The sequence below is a fragment of the Callithrix jacchus genome, chromosome X (assembly GCF_049354715.1).
Source record: "Callithrix jacchus isolate 240 chromosome X, calJac240_pri, whole genome shotgun sequence".
NCBI classification, from domain to species: Eukaryota; Metazoa; Chordata; class Mammalia; order Primates; family Cebidae; genus Callithrix; species Callithrix jacchus.
This window is the reverse complement of record NC_133524.1, coordinates 19,800,629-19,817,151: the sequence shown is the minus strand read 5'-3', so window position 1 is coordinate 19,817,151 and position 16,523 is coordinate 19,800,629.

Genomic DNA, 16,523 nt, shown 5'->3' with positions numbered 1-16,523 from the left:
ACAGAGTGGCTCAACGGATAAAAGCACACACACAGACAAACACCAAAGCAAGGAGAGGGTCTATTCAGAGGATCAAAGGGCTCAGGAACCCATTCTATTGTGCCCTAGAGGGATTGCACCTGGGGTTCCGGGTTTAGATTTAGGCTCCACATTTCAAGCGGGATAATGACTAAACTGAGTGGAATCCACGGGACAGTGGTCAGAATGGCCAGGGGCTGAGACTGTGACTTATGAAGAACGATTAAAGAAGTTAGGAAGAAAACAGATTAACTAGAATGGGCTCGGTTATGTTATGGCAACAACTGACCTCCAAATTTCAGGCACTTCAAGGATTTGAAGTAACACAAGCCATCTTGCCCATAACACAGGTCCCTCATAGTTTGGCAACCCTCTGGAACTTAGCTTGTCTCATGATGAAGGGAAAGGGGATCATTTAAACCGGCTCTCAAAGCTTCTGCCCAGAAGTGACACACATGTGAGTTCCTCTCAATTTCCACGGACCAGAGTTCCACAAGATAAAATACAGTCCTCCTGCCAGGAGGAGACCAGAAAATTAGATGAACAGTAAAACCAGAGAAGATGGGATGTGTCTTCACACGTTTTCAGGTCAGTCATATTCCAGGAGGAAGAGCCTGTGTGTGTGTGTGTGTGTGTGTGTGTGTAATACTTTCAGTATAACAATGGATTTTCTAACAACGAGAATGGTCCCCTGAGATAATTCTTTTCCAGTGTCACTGAAAGTATTCAAAGCAGAAGTTCAAAGCGTGGCCAGCTCTCAGGATAGCTAGAGAAAGAATTTGGGTCCAGGCGCAGTGGCTCATGCCTGTAATTCTAGCACTTTGGGAGGCTGAGGTGGGTGGATCCCTTGAAGTCAGGAGTTTGAGACCAGCCTGGCCAACATGGTAAAAACCCATCTCTACTAAAAATACAAAAATTAGCCAGGTGTGGTGATGCATGCCTGTAATCCCAGCTGCTCAGGAGGCTGAGACAGGAGAATTGCTTGAACCCAGGAAGTGGAGGTTGCAGTGAGCCGAGATCATGCCATTGCACTCCAGCCTGGGTAACAGAGGGAGACTTCGTCTCAAAAAAAAAAAAAAGAAAAGAAATACAACTTAATGACGTATCAATTTAATGACATATCAAGTAATTGGCATAACCCCACAGAGAATGATTTCAAATTATTAAACACCACAGCAATGTGACTGTACATATTTGGTGGGGTATAGCCTAAAGTCAAAAGGAACTAGAAAAAAAATCTTAAAGCCAGGCTGAGACCTGTAATCCCAGCACTTTGGGAGGCTGAGGTGGGAGGATCATTTGAGCCGGGAGTTTGAGACCAGCCTGGGCAACATAGGGAGATCCATCACTACAGAAAAAAAAAAAAAAGCTTTAATTGTTCTCAGTTGTCAGATGTTATTATTTGAGACCGCACATACCCATACTGATAAAGTAAATATATAATTACATTAATGCCATTGGGAACCAAGATTTTCAGTATTTAAAATAAAAGACACAAATGTAAAATTCAAGTCAAAAGCCTAGTGGTCCTGAATTTGAATTGGAAGCATCAGTATAAAATCATGATTATTTCCCCCTTAAATATATATATATATCTTGGCTGGGCATGATGGCTCACACTTGAGTCCCAGTACTTTAGAGCTCAAGGTGGGCTCACTTGATCTCAGGAGTTCAAGACCAGCCTGGGCAACATGGTGAGACCCTGTCTCTACACAATATAAAAAAATTAGCTGGCCATGGTGGCGCACGCCTGCAGTCCCAGCTCCTAGGGAGGCCGAGGTAGGAGGATCACTTGAGCCTGGGAAGTGGGGGCTATAGTGAGCCATCATCGTGCCAGTGCACTCCAGCCTGGGCAACAGAATAAGACTGTGTCTCAAAACAAGAACAAAAATGTGTGTGTGTCTGTGCATGTGCGGGTGCGTGTATCTTAACTTTCTCCCCTGGAAAGACCTAGCAGCAAAGACCAGTCCAGTAGTAATTATTCTGAAAACTGGCAAAGGGAAAGAACCAAGGATTTCTCCTGCCTTTCTTACACAGACTGAATTTCAATGTCAACAAATAGTTGATGAAGAATAGTTCTTTATAGAACAATTTCCGGCAGTAAATAAGAAAGGAACCATATAATGTTAGTACCCCTGTCTTGTATTACTACATCAAGCTGGTGGGGCACTTCATAATGTCTGGGCAGCTTTAACAAAATACCTGCACCTGGGTAACTTATAAACAGCAAACACTGACACGGCGTGGTGGCCCATGCCTGTAATCTTAGTACTCTCCGAGGCAGAAGCAGGTGGATGGCTTGAGCCTAGGAACTTGAGACCAGCCTAGGCAACATGGTAAAACCCCATCTCTACAAAAAATACAAAAATTATCCAGGCATAGTGGCAGGTACCTGTAGTCCCAGCTACTTTGGAAGCTGAGATGGGAGGATGGCTTGAACCGGGGAGGTCGAAGCTGTAGTGAACCATGATTGCACCACTGCACACCAGCCTGCATGGCAAAGCAAGACCCTGTCTCAAAAAAAAACCAAAAAACAACAAACAACAACAAAACCAACAAAACCAACCAACCAACCAATGAAACAAACCAGACACTGATTTCTTACGGTTCTGGCTGTTGGGAAGTCCACGGTCAAGGCATTCGGTGTCTGATGAGGGCCCTGTGGCTGAGTCCTCACATGGCAGAAGAGTGGAAGGGCCAAAAAAGGCCTGGCTGCTCCCTTTAACCTCTTCCATCAGGGTGCTAATTCCATTCAAGGCAGCCTGGTGGGGGCAGGGCTCCATCTCATCATCCAATCACCTCTCAAAGGCCCCGCTTCCTAGGACCCTCACATTGGAGGTGAAGTTTCAGAGATGAATTTCAGGGGGCACATTCAGACCTCAGCACTGAGGAGGAGACCTTTTAGCTGTGGTCTGAGCACGGAGCACGAGGTTGGCAGTAGATTGTCCTGGTCCTGTTAGACCTTATTTAAAATGTAGACACTTTTCCTAAGAAAGGGAAGCCGAAGAAGGATGTTAATGTCAGCTCTGCATTTTGTAAACATGGATGATGAGCTCATGACAGGACCCTAAAGGAAAGTAATGGAAGGAGGTGCCATAGAGTGCTCAGGAGAGCATGGGGTTCCTGAATCTAAGCTAGGTGAGCCGCAGTGAGTATGATCACATCTTTCTATATGATTTTTAAAAATAGAGACAGGGTCTCACTATGTTGCCCAGGCCAGTCTCAAACTCCTGGGCTCAAGTGATCCTCCCACCTCGGCCTCCCAAAGTGCTGGGATTACAGGTGTGAGTCACTGCACCCAGCCCTCCATGTCTTTCCATTATCCAGTGGAGATATGTGGCAAAATGGGTTCTTAAATCTTCCCTATTAAAATTATGGGAGTGCTCAAGCCAGAGAGAATGCAAATGTGAAACACTGGAGCCATCAGATTTCTATCTGAGACCCAGTGCCACCCGTGACCAATTCTACGTACCCTGCCAAGAACAGGGACAGAACCTCTCCTTCCATCTGCGGTTGCATCATGCCGGGCTGGCTTTCAATCAGACTGCAGCTTGCAGCACACCACATATCCGTCTAGGTCTGGCCCCGTTTTCCATCACGTAGATCATGGCTGATGAGAGAGTAAACACGTACGTGCTCAGTCTGGCCTGAACTTACTATCAGTCATTTTCTGTGGCTGATCCCCAACCTGAAGAGGCCTTGGAAAACCTCAGAACTGTCCTACAGAGAGGCGGCCTGGCCTCTGGGCTCTAGCACCAGTCTGCCTGGTCTTAAATCCTGGCTCAACCACTTACCAGCTGTGTGACCTCGGGCAATTTGCCTAAACTCTCTGTGCTTCGGTTTCCTCATCTTTAAATGGAGCACCATGACAACAGTCATCTCATAGGGCTGGCTGTCATGAAGCTTGTATGGATTAGTATATGTCAGGCGCTTAAGACAGTGCCCCATCTTTAATGAGCACTATACTAGAATCTTGTGACTGTAAGTAAATATGCAAATCTTTTCACTTCTTGGTGACGTGGGTCCTCATCGGTAAAGCAAAGCTTAGAAATTTCTATCTTCTGGCCAGGTGCAGTGGCTGCAGCCCCTGTGGGGAGGTGAATGGGCAGTCAGCACAGCCCGGCCCATGTCTGCCACTGCCAGAACGAAATAGCATCGCTGGGCCGGGTGCAGGGGCACAGTAGCTCACGCCTGTAATCCCAGCACTTTGGGAAGCTGAGGTGGGTGAATCACTTGAGGTTAGGAGTTCGAGACAGCCTGGCCAACATGGTGAAACCCTATCTCTACTAAAAATATAAAAAATTAGCTGGGTGTGGTGGCAGGCACCTGTAGTCCCAGCTACTTGGGAGGCTGAGGAAGCAGAATCACTTGAACCCAGGAGGTGGATGTTGCAGTGAGCTGAGATCATGCCCCTATGCTCTAGCCTGGGCAACAAGAGTGAAACTCCATCTCAAAAAAAAGAAAAGAAATACCGTTGATGGCTGTGTATGCTGCTTCATGAAAAGTCCTGACCCTGCCATGATTCCCCATGAGATGGGACCTTGAGGTGGCCAAACAGCTGAGAGGAAGGGGAGGGAAGCCAGGGAGGACTCTGCTGGTTTATTTGGGTATGGTGGCCCCAGTCCCTTCTCACTCTGGCACACAATCTGTCTTGCCTCGGTGGCTTAGAGCAGCATGCCTTTGCTAACTCCCAGTTTCTGTGGGCCAGGGATCTGGGAGCAGCATAGCTGGCTTAGCTGGGCAGGCCGGGTTCAGGGTCTCTCCCAGCCAGGACGCAGGCAGCCGCCATTCCCTGAAGGTCTGGCCAGGGCTGGGGCTCCACTTCCCAGCTGGCACTCAGGGCTGGTGACAGTGCGTAGGGTCCTGCCCTCGCCCAGGCCTCTTCCAGAGCCAGTTGTCCGAGTCAGGAGAGCTGGGGGACAGTCACAGGACCTCTTAGAACCTGGGCTTCAAAGTGACAGAGCATCACTGCTGCTGTGTGCTTGTTGTCACACAGGCCAGCTCTGGCATGGTGTGGCTATCAGGAGGTGGGACCATCTGGGCCTCTTGGAGGCTGCCAGCCCCACGGAGATATGGGCTCTCCCAAGATCTCAGGGGAGTCGTGGGAACCTTACCTTTGCGAAGCATTGCCCGTGGGGTGCCTGCCAGCCTTGCGGGAAGGGAAGGTTCCTTTTCTGTGCTGCCTCTGATTCCTCTCTCGGCCCTCTTTCAGTGCTCTTCTCTCTCCAGAAAGAAAGCCAGTCCTCTCTCTCTCTCTGCCTCTCTCTCTTTTATTCTTAATCTCTCTTTCTTCCCTCCATTTTCTTTTTTTTCCCTCTTCCTCTCTTATTTTTGAGAGAGACCATGAAGATTTTTATTTTCAAAATGATCAGGCCAGGCGTGGTGGCTCAGGCCTGTAATCCCAACACTTTTGGAGGCCGAGGCAGGCAGATCACCTGAGGTGAGGAGTTTGAGACCAGCCTGACCAACATACTGAAACCCTGTCTCTACTAAAAATACAAAACAATTAGCCAGGAGTGCTGGTGCGCACCTGTAATCCCAGCTACTCAGGAGGCTGAGGCAGGAGAATTGCCTGAACCTGGGAGATGGAAGTTGCAGTGAGCCAAGATCACATCACTACACTGCAGCCTGAATGACAGAGCGAGACTCCATCTCAAAAAAAAAAAAAAAGATCAAAAGGAAGAAGTCCAAGAGAATGCACAAATAATAAAGCAGGAATTCACTTTCCTCAGTTAAGTATTTAACTAATTAATTTTTTAAAATTTTATTTATTTTTGAGATGGAGTCTTGCTCTGTTGCCCAGGCTGGAGGCTCTGTTGGCTCACTGCAGCCTCCGCCTCCCAGGTTCAAGCAATCCTCCTGTCTCAGCCTCCCGAGCAGTTGGGACTACAGGCGCGCATCACTACGCTCGGCTAATTTTTTGTATTTTTTGAGTAGACACTGGGTTTCATCATGTTGGCCAGGCTGGTCTCAAACTCCTGAACTCAAACAATCCTCCTACCTTGGCCTCCCAAAGTGCTGGGATTACAGGTGTGAGCCACTGTGCCCAGCCTAAGCATTTAATTTAAAGGCACAGGGGCTCATCTGTGGGGGGATCGTGTCACACAGAAAGTCTCGCTTCCCCCATGGAGACTTCATCACAGCCCCAGGAAAAAGATGTCTTAGAAAGCTGCAAAGTTCCTTAAAATCCAGACACTTTGGAAACTGAGAATAGTCTCACGACCTCCTAAGGTGAGACTAATAGCTGTCGTCCTAAGGCACTATGTGAGCAGGTCCCCCAGATGAACCCCATTCGGATCACCCTGGAGTTCATCAGAAATGCAGTCCCTGCCCCCATTCCTGTGGAGCCAGAAACTCTGGGGGTGGCACTGACAAGCCCTGAAGGTGACATGGACACCGGCTCCAGCTGGAGAAGCACAGATCTAAGAAAAGCTGGGGCCGAAAAGGTCTGGATCCTCGGCCACTGGGCCTGATGGGATCGCAAAAGGCAGCAGGTGGACGGGACATAACGGAGGCAGTGTGGCCCCATCTTGGCTTATATTTTCTAGGTACCAGCAGATTGATACACAGGACTGGCACCCCCAATTTTCCCACTGTCTACCCCAGTCAGGCCCTGACACACTAATTGAGACTTGGCCCCTTCCACTGAAATGACCAAGATCCACTTCAGGGAATCCAAGAGATAGCAGATGGGAGACAGGGCTGAGAGCAACTCAGGGAGCTTTGTCCTTTGAATCTTATAAAAAACAAACAAAAAAACCCCTAGTCATTGCCTTACCACATTTTGAAGCCAACAAACTTTTCAACCCAAGCAGCCCCGGCCGAATGCTCGAGCGGCCAGCAGGGGTCACTAGCAAGCTGGAGGAACACCCCACGCCTTCTCTCACAGCACACAGCACGTGGGTTTAGACGCCCCCTCTACAAGCCTGAAACAAAATGTCTAGGTAATAGAGTCTTCCCACGCACAGTAGCTTTGGATTTTTTTTTGACTATCACATAAAGAAGAAATGACAGCCATTTGTTATAAACCATTATGCATGCCCGGACACGGTGGGTTGTTTATAACGCCTAACCATAGAATCACTGTGACTCAGTGGCTCAGACACCACTACCAGCATCATTGCTGCTGACAGGATTAGTCTGCAATGTCACAGGAAAAAAAATCTTGAAAAAGATCAGAACAAAACTAATTACTGACCCAATCTTTCCTCAGTTTATCTAGTAAATATCTTTGTATTGCTGGCAGAGTCTAGGTCTCAGATCATTATATCCAGGTTTTATTTTTATTGTTTATTTATTGAGACAGATTTTCTTGTTGCCCAGGCTGGAGTGCAGTGGCGCGATCTCGGCTCACTACAACCTCTGCCTCCCGGGTTCAAGCAATTCTCCTGCCTCAGCCTCCTGAGTGGCTGGGACTACAGGCGCGCGCCACCACACCCCGCTGATTTTATATTTTTTAGCAGAGATGGGGTTTCTCCATGTTGGCCAGGCTGGTCTCGAACACCCGACCTCAGGTGATCTGCCTGCCTTTGCCTCCCAAAGTGCTGGGATTACAGGCATGAGTGAGCCACCGCACCGGCCTTATATCCAGGTTTTAAACAAAGACTTTTCACCTCCCTAGATGTCCAGGGGGACAATGGAAAGTCATGTGAGAAACAGGAAAACTTTTCACTGTACAGGATGCCTGCCCTCTCTGGCCCTGCCCCCGATCACTGTGACCACAGACCCCATCACCAGCCAAAGAATTGTGAAAATAAAGAAACCATCTATTTGTTCAAAAATAAGGGATTGGTTGAATGAATTATAGCTACAGTGGAATATTAGGAGTTAACATCAGATTGTTAAAAATATTGGACCACCTATTTTATAACATTAGGTAACTTCTAATATCAATTCTATAATTTTTAAAAATATGTAACTATAGGAAAAGGCTACAAGGTGACATATTGACTTATTAATGGGTTATGTGGACTATATGATTATAGAATATTTTCACTTTTAAATTTTGTTGTCTTTGAGATAGAGACTCACTCTGTCGTCCAGGCTAGAGTGCAATGGCATGATCTTGGCTCACTGCAACCTCCTCCTCCTGGATTCAAGCCATTCTCCCGCCTCAGTCTCTTCAGTAGCTGGGATTACAGATGTGCACCACCATGCCAGACTAATTTTTTTGTATATTTAGTAGAGATGAGGTTTCACCATGTTGGCAAGGCTGGTCTCGAACTCCTGACCTCGGGTAATCCACCAACCTCAGCACGAACCAATGTGCCCAGCCTCATTTTAAAATTTTGATTTATCTTTAATTTACAAAATTTCTACAATGAACGTTTCTCTTTTAAAATGAGAAGAACAGGCCAGGCACAGTGGCTCACGCCTGTAATCCCAGCATTTTGGGAGGCTGAGGTGGGTGGATCACCTGAAGTCGGGAGTTCGAGACCAACCCTACCAACATGGAGAAACCCCATCTCCACTAAAAATACAAAAATTGGCCTGGCATGCTAGTGCAGGCTTGTAATCCCAGCTACTCAGGAGGCTGAGACAGGAGAATCACTTGAACCCAGGAGGCGGAGGTTGCGGTGAGCCAAGATCATGCCATTACACTCCAGCCCGGGTAACAAGAGTGAGACTCCATTTCAAAAAAAAAAAAAAAAGAGAGAATAGTTTGGGCACGGTGGGTCATGCCTGTAATCCCAGCACTTTGGGAGCCATGGTGGGAGGATCACTTGAAGCCAGCAGTTTGAGACCAGCCAGGGCAACATGGTGACATCTCATCTCTACCCAAAAAAAAAAAAAAATGTATATATATGTATATATGTGTATGTTTGTGTGTACATATGTATGAATTAGCTGGGCATGGTGGCACATGTCTGTAGTCCCAGCTACTCAGGAGGCTAAAGTGGGAGGATCCCTTGAGCCCAGGAATTCGAGGCTGCAGTGAGTCATGATCATGCCACTGCACTCTAGCCCAGGTGACAAAATGAGACCTTGTCTCTAAAAAAATAATTTTAAAATGAGAAGAATGCTAGTTATGAGATGATGAGAAAAAGCTTTATGGAAAGAATCCTATCACAACTATTTGGTAAAGACACTGAATGCCGCCTACTTTGCATTTGATGAATCTCAATTTTAATTTCTTTACGATTGGCAAAGTTGATCAGCAGTTAAGATAGTTATGCAGACAGCTGGCGAAGTCTAGCCACTTTTTTCTGAGCAGGGAATTTGACACAGAAGGAAGCTTTGAGCTGTGGCAATGGCAATGGGTGCAAGTGCCACTGAGGTCCCCACCCCATCTGCACGCTCCATTGGACATGATCGGCCTCTGGCTCAGCTGCTTGTTTAAGTCACATGCCCTCCTTTCTGCAGCAGCAGCTGCCGGTGTCCCCAGAAAGATGGCAGTTACTCCTCAAATCTGCCAAGTGCCCCACTGATTTATTCCCAAAGTGCACCTGGAAGACAGAAATTCTCCCCCCTCTCCTTTTCTTTGACAGAATCTTGCTCTGTTGCCCAGGCTTGAGTGCAGTGGCAGAATCTCAGCTCACTGCAACCTCCGCCTCCCGGGTTCAGGCAATTCTTCTGCCTCAGCCTCCCAAGCAGCTGGGATTATAGGCACACACCACCACACCTGGCTAATTTTTTATATTTTTAGTAGAGACAGGGTTTCACCATGTTGGCCAGGCTGTCTCGAACTCCTGACCTCAAGCGATTCATCCACCTCGGCCTCCCAAAGTGCTGGGATTATAGGCGTGAGCTACTGCGCCCCTGCACCCGGCCCAGCGATGGTATTTCTTTCTGGCAGTGGCAGACACGGGCTGGGCTGCACTGAGCGCCCACTCGCCTCCCCACAGCAGTTGCAGCCACTGCCGAAGCTAAGAGTACAACGTGTTGGCATCCCTGGGATTCATCTGTGGCACCTCAATTGCAGGGCTCTGCCCAAGATGATCTGTAGCAAGCTTTGCACCCTTTCGCACCCCGGGGCCCTCATCTGAGCCACAAGGATAAGTTAGTTCATGACCTAGGATGGGTACTCCAGGACTTTAGGGCCTAATCCTCACTCAGGCTGAGACAGGGGAGGGGACAACTGGAACTGCAAGTAGGGCACGGTGACTTTCCGAGAGAAGACAATCATGTCATGGTAGACCTGGAGGTGGCTTTAGCAATAGCCAGTCCAGGCCTCTTGCTCACAAATGAATAGACGAAGGCCCAGGGAGGTTAAGTAATGTGTCTGAGGTCACACAGCTAGTCAGTAACAGAGCTGAGACTAGAGCTCAGGATTCCTGATTTTTGGCCCAAATTCCTGTTGTATCAGACTTTTTATAAAGAGCGGGTGAATAAATGCAAGAATGAAACTTCATGTTTTCTTATACTGTCTGCAATTTAACAGAATGTGGCATCAATGGAGTGCTATCAACATGTCTGAAAATCAGCTTTAATCTTCCACATTCAGTGGTCACCCAGTTAACTTGTGAGGAAGCTCATTTCGGGGATAGGCCATGGACAGTTGAAGGCCCATAAGCAGAGAACCTAGAGAAGCTGGAAATACCCTGTCTCAATTTGCACCAGCGAGCTTATTGGGAACAATTTTCAACTGGTGAAATGAGTGGGGTTCAAGATATATGGTTAGCCAGGCTCACACCCGTAATCCCAGCACTTAGGGAGGCTGAAGTGGCAGACCACCTGAGATCAGGAGTTTGAGACCAGCCTGGCCAACGTGCCGAGACCCTGTCTCTACTTGAAATATAAAAATTAGCCAGGTGTGGTCACGGGCACCTGTAATCCCAGCTATTTGGAAGTCTGAGGCAGGAGAATCGCCTCAGCCAGGGAGACGGAGGTTGCAGTGAGCCAAGATTGCACCACTGCACTCCAGCCTGGGTGACAGAGTGAGACTTTGTCTTTAAAAAAAAAAAAAAAAGATATGCGGTTGGCTCAAAAGACTCTCAGGGCCGCCAGCCCTCGTGTGAACACAGTCTAACTGTCTGACAAGCCACCTGCTTGGGTCTGCCTCGGATCAACACTTCATGAAGAAGCTTGTCACAGTTCCCAGAAGGAGAGAACAGGCCGTTGCCAAGCATGAGGGAACAGGATGTATGGCACACTTTGTGCCTGCATAAATGATCTGGACAGAATTCTGTCTATGACTTCTTTTATTGTAGCATAATAGTGAGGTTGTAGAGAAGGAAAGAGACAAAGAGCTTCACCTGCTTTAATTGTGGGACACTACCCTATTTATCCAAGTGACATGATGTCGAAGGGCCATATTCGTTCATTCTTCCAACAGATATTTCAAGAGTGCGTATTCTAGGATGTAGGGCTACAAAAACCAGACCAAAACCCTACATTGTAAAGTGGCTTAGGTCAGGTTATAAAAACTGGTTTCAAAAGCAACTGGTAGATTTAATCAAAAGGTATCCCAAGCTGCACACAGTGGCACGTGCCTGTGGTCCCAGCTACTCAGGAGTCAGAAGGATCACTTGAGCCCAAGAGTTTGAGACCAGCCTGGACAACATAGTAAGACCCCAACTCTTAAAAAAAAAGGTATCCTGAATTCTTTGCAGTTCTTCAAAGATGAAATCATTGTGAAATTTTGGCGGGGGGATGGAATCTCACTGTCACCCAGGCTGGAGTACAATGGCGTGATCTCTCACTGCAACCTTCACCTCCCAGGTTCAAGTGATTCTCCTGCCACAGCCTCCCAAAGTAGTTGGGATTACAGGCACTCACCACCACACCTGGCTAACTTTTTGTATTTTTAGTAGAGACAGGGTTTCACCACATTGCCCAGGCTGGCCTCAAACTCCTGACCTCAGGTGATCCACCTGCCTTGGCCTCCCAAAGTGCTAGGATTACAGGCGTGAGCCACCATGCCTGGCCTGTGAAAATCATATAGGAAAAAACTCCACTTACGTGTGCAACTAAAATTTGAGGAGTGTGGACTTAGTAATTCTCAAAGTGCAGCCTCAGACAGGCAGCATCAACGCAAATGGGGAAATTTATTAGAAATGCAAGCTCCCAGACCCCATCCCAAACCTCCTGAATAAGAAACTCTGGGAGTGGGGACCTGCAATCTTTGATTTAAAAAGCTCTCCAGGCTGGATATTCTGGCTCACTCCTGTAATCCCAGAATTGTGGGAGACTGAGGCAGGAGGATTGCTTGAGGTCAGGAGTTTGAGACCAGCCTGGACAACATGGTGAAACACCATTTCTACTAAAAGTACAAATATTAGCTGGGCATGGTGGCACACCTGTGGTCCCAGCTACTTGGGAGGCTAAGGCAGGAGAATTTCTTGAGCCCAGGAGGTTGAGGCTGCAGTGAACTGTGATCACACCACTGCACTCCAGCCTGGGTGCTAGAGCAAGACCCGGTCTCAGAAATAAAATAAAATTTAAAGCTTTCCAGGTGTTTTGGATGCCAAGTTTGAGGACCATAGGCGTACTTTATAACAAAGGACAATTCCGCCAGGCATTCATTCTAGCATGAGAAATAACGAACACATCTGTTCTGCAGTTTCAGAAAAATTCCACCAGGTGGCGCACTAACCTGCGTACAGCCCTCCCCTTTATCCACGGTTTTGCTTTCTGCAGTTTCAGTTATCCACGGCCAATCTCCACCAAAAATATTAAACAGAAAATTCTAGAAATAAAAAAAAATTCACGCTTAAAATTACACACTGTTCTGAGTAGTGTGATGAAACCTCGCGCCATCCCCTCCTGTTCTGCCCAGGATGTGAATCATCACTTTGCCCAGTGTATCCACACCGAATGTGCTACCTCTCATTCTTCACTTAGTAGCCATGTTGGTGATTAGATGGAAAAAGCCAGTATACAGAGAGCTTAGTACTATTCGAAGTTTCAGGCATTCACTGGGGGACTTGGAACATGTCTCCTGAAGATAAGGGTTGGCTGGGACCACTATAGTGGGAAAAACATATCTGTCCTGCAATTACACAATAATTCCACCTGGTGGCACTCTAACTCGAGTAACGGAAAACTCTCAGATGCAATTGCAGGCAAATTCTATCATCAGGAGGCTATGTAATCAGAGTAACGAGAAAAACATGTGTGCAATTACAAGCAACTATTACTAGGTGGTACTCTAACCTCATTAATAGGAAAAACACTGCTGCACTCCAGCCTGGACAACAGCTCCAGACTGTCTCAAAAAGAAAGAAAAAAGAAAAATCTCTCACTGGATGCAGTGGCTCATGCTTGTAATCGCAGCACTTTGGGGGCCAAGGTAGGTGGATCTCTTGAGGCCAGGAGTTGGAGACCAGCCTGGCCAACATGGCAAAACCCCGTCTCTAATAAAAAAGAACAAAAAATTAGTCGGGCGTGCTGGTGTGCAACTGTAGCCCCAGCTACTCTGGAGGCTGAGTTGGGAGGATCACATGAGCCTGGGAGGTGGAGTCTGAAGTGAGCCAAGTGTGTTACACCACTGCACTCCAGCCCAGGCAACAGAGTGAGACCCTGTCTCAAAAAAAGAAAAAAAAATTCTGCCCGATAATCCTACAATTTACATGACAACCCCACAGGGGGCATTCTAACATAAGAGATAAAAAATATATTCTGCAATTACACAAAAATTCCACATGATGACATTCTAACACAAGAAATTAAAAATTGTGTTACGCAATTATGTACAAAGCCGACATCTAACATAAGAAATAAAAAGCCAGCACTGCAATTACATAAGAATTCCATAGGTGGTGCTCTAACATAATGAGAAAATTTGTCACATGTCTGGCATTCTTTTGGAATTTAGTCAAAAACCACATTAATACGTGGTGAGGAACTTACAGAATTTATTTACTTGGTAAATTAAAGTGTAAGTTAAAATTTAGTATATATGATTTGAATATATCCTGATATAGGGCTCATTCTTTGCATTAATGACTTGTTTGTACATTCTTCCCACCAGTAGCGGATCCTCTGGGGCAGAAATCAAATAATCTAATTTTTCAGTCTCCTCAACCTCTACTACAGTAGCTGATGTAGGAATAGGAATCCACTATTTATAAAACAAGTTGAAGAATGAATTTAAAATGTGAGGTCAGGCACAATGGCTCATGCCTGTAATCTTAGCACTTTGGGAGGCTGAGGCGGGTAGATCCCTTGGAGTCAGGAGTTCAAGACCAGCCTGGCCAACACAGTGAAAACCCGTCTCTACTAAAAATACAAAAATTAGGCATGGTGGCGTGTGCCTGTAATCCCAGCTACTTGGGAGGCTGAGGCAGGAGAATCGCTTGAACCTGGGAGGCAGAGTGAGCCAAGATTGCACCACTACACACCAGCCTGTGCGACAGAGTGAGACACCGTCTGAAACAAACAAAGCGTGAGTGGTCAGTGAGGATCAAATGAATGGAGGAAAGGAAATGTGAACAGAATAAAAATCTAGAGCTCTTGAGCTCTATTTCCAAGACTTCTGCATCCTGCAGTTAGACAGGTAGGGTGAAATGTGATCAAGACTGGAATAAGGATGTTCTTTTCAATGCCTTCAAGTCGAGATTTTTTTTAAAAAAGTTAGTGAACTAAAACATAAGCAAAATTGTTTATTTTTAGCAAGTAAGACCTGCACACCTGTAATCCCAGCACTTTGGGAGGCCGAGGTGGGCGGATCACGAGGTCAGGAGATCAAGACCAGATTGGCTAACATGGTGAAACCCCATCTCTACTAAAAATACAAAAAATTGGCCGGGCATGATGGCAGGTGTCTGTAGTCCCAGCTACTTCTCGGGAGGCTGAGGCAGGAGAATCGCTTGAACCCAAGAGGCAGAGGTTGCAGTGAGCCAAGATTGTGCCACTGCACTCCAGCCTGGGTGACAGAGTGATACTCTGTCTCAAAAACAAAACAGAACAAAAACAAAAACAAAGTAAGACCTGTAGTCACAGCTATTTGGGAGGCTGAAGTGGGAGGATCACTTGAACCCAGGTGGTTGAGGCTGCAGTGATCCAAGATTGCACTAGTGCATTCCAGCCTGAGCAACAGAGTGAGACCCTGTGTCCCCCGCTCCAAAAAAAAAAAAAAAAGGAAGAAATTAAGTAAGAAAATTAGGTTTGCTTGTGCTTTCAGAAGCTATTGAAATTATTTCAGTAACGTAGTTATTCAGGAACATGGTTTTCCAATTAACTGGGTTGATAGCCCGGAGGAGCCTGGAAAAGCTGCCTTTAGGGTTCCCACAGGATTCATCCCAGAAGGGAGTGTCTCACTCTGCCCAAGGCTGGGCTGCACCAGCAGCTGCAGGATAACCAGGCAAGGGCCTGGTGATTTGCAGACCAGACACACTCAAGGCCAGGCCGGGGCTCGCTTAGGAAACCTGGGACGCAGCCAAGCTTTCTTCCTGCCAGCTGGCAGCTCTTTCTGGTGCTAATTGCTGCATCCTTCTTTTTGAGATCCCCGAACCCACAGAGTCCTGTCCTCTCATCCCATCAAAACCTGTTTTCCCAGTGCTCACCAGCTGCTGTGACCCTGATGGCTTCCAGTTCCACAGCCCGAAAGCTGTTTCTAAATCAGAAATCTGAATCTTCTGTCACGACCCACCTCTATGCCTGACTGCCCTCAAGTTCACGATCACACTGCTAACTTCAGGTCCAGTCTCCCTCGCCACCTTCCGTTTTGCCTTTGGGAAGGGAATTTGCATTTTCTTCCGAGCTAAAGACCTAAACTCCAAAGAAATCTCAAATGGTGGTGTTTTAGGCATCAGCTACTTATTAGGGATTTGTCAAAGACGAATCTGGGGCTTTTCCCGCACTGGGCTGCGCTTTGGGCTCTGGTCTGAATTGCTCACACAGCTGAGAGCTCCTGGGGCCCTGGGTTTTGCCTCGCAGGGATGTTACAAGATGCCCTAGTAGCCTATTTAACAATGAAAATGGCTGGGCGCGGTGGCTCACGCCTATAACCCCAGCACTTTGGGAGGCCCAGGCGGGTGGATCACGAGGTCAAGAGATCGAGACCCTCCTGGTCAACAAGGTGAAACCCCATCTCTACTAAAAATACAAAAATTAGCTGGGCATGGTGGTGCGCGCCTGTAGTCCCAGCTACTCGGGAGGCTGAGGCAGGAGAATTGCTTGAACCCAGGAGGCGGAGGTTGCAGTGAGCCGAGATCGTGCCATTGCACTCCAGTCTGGGTAACAACAGCGAAACTCTATCTCAAAAAAAAAAAAAAAAAAAAAAACCAATGAAAATGGGTGTCCAGGCCCCTGGCATTCGCGGTCTCTGTTATGAGTCACCGCTTCACACCCTGGAGATTTGCAAAGCCCTGAGTGCCACACTGCCAGCACTCCTCAGCTGTGCGCCACGGCCCCTGAGTACCTCCCACACAGATCCAAACAGGACTGCCTCTGTCTCTGTCGCTGCCGCTGCCGCTGCCTCCGCCTCCGCACCTAGTGGGGCCACCCTTGTCCATCTCTCTCATCTGGGCTTCCGCGGAGGCGAAATAGCAGCCTTGTCCAGCTCCTGTCCACTCCCCATGTGGCAGTCAAGGGTGTCTTCCAAAAGCATAAACCACACGTTT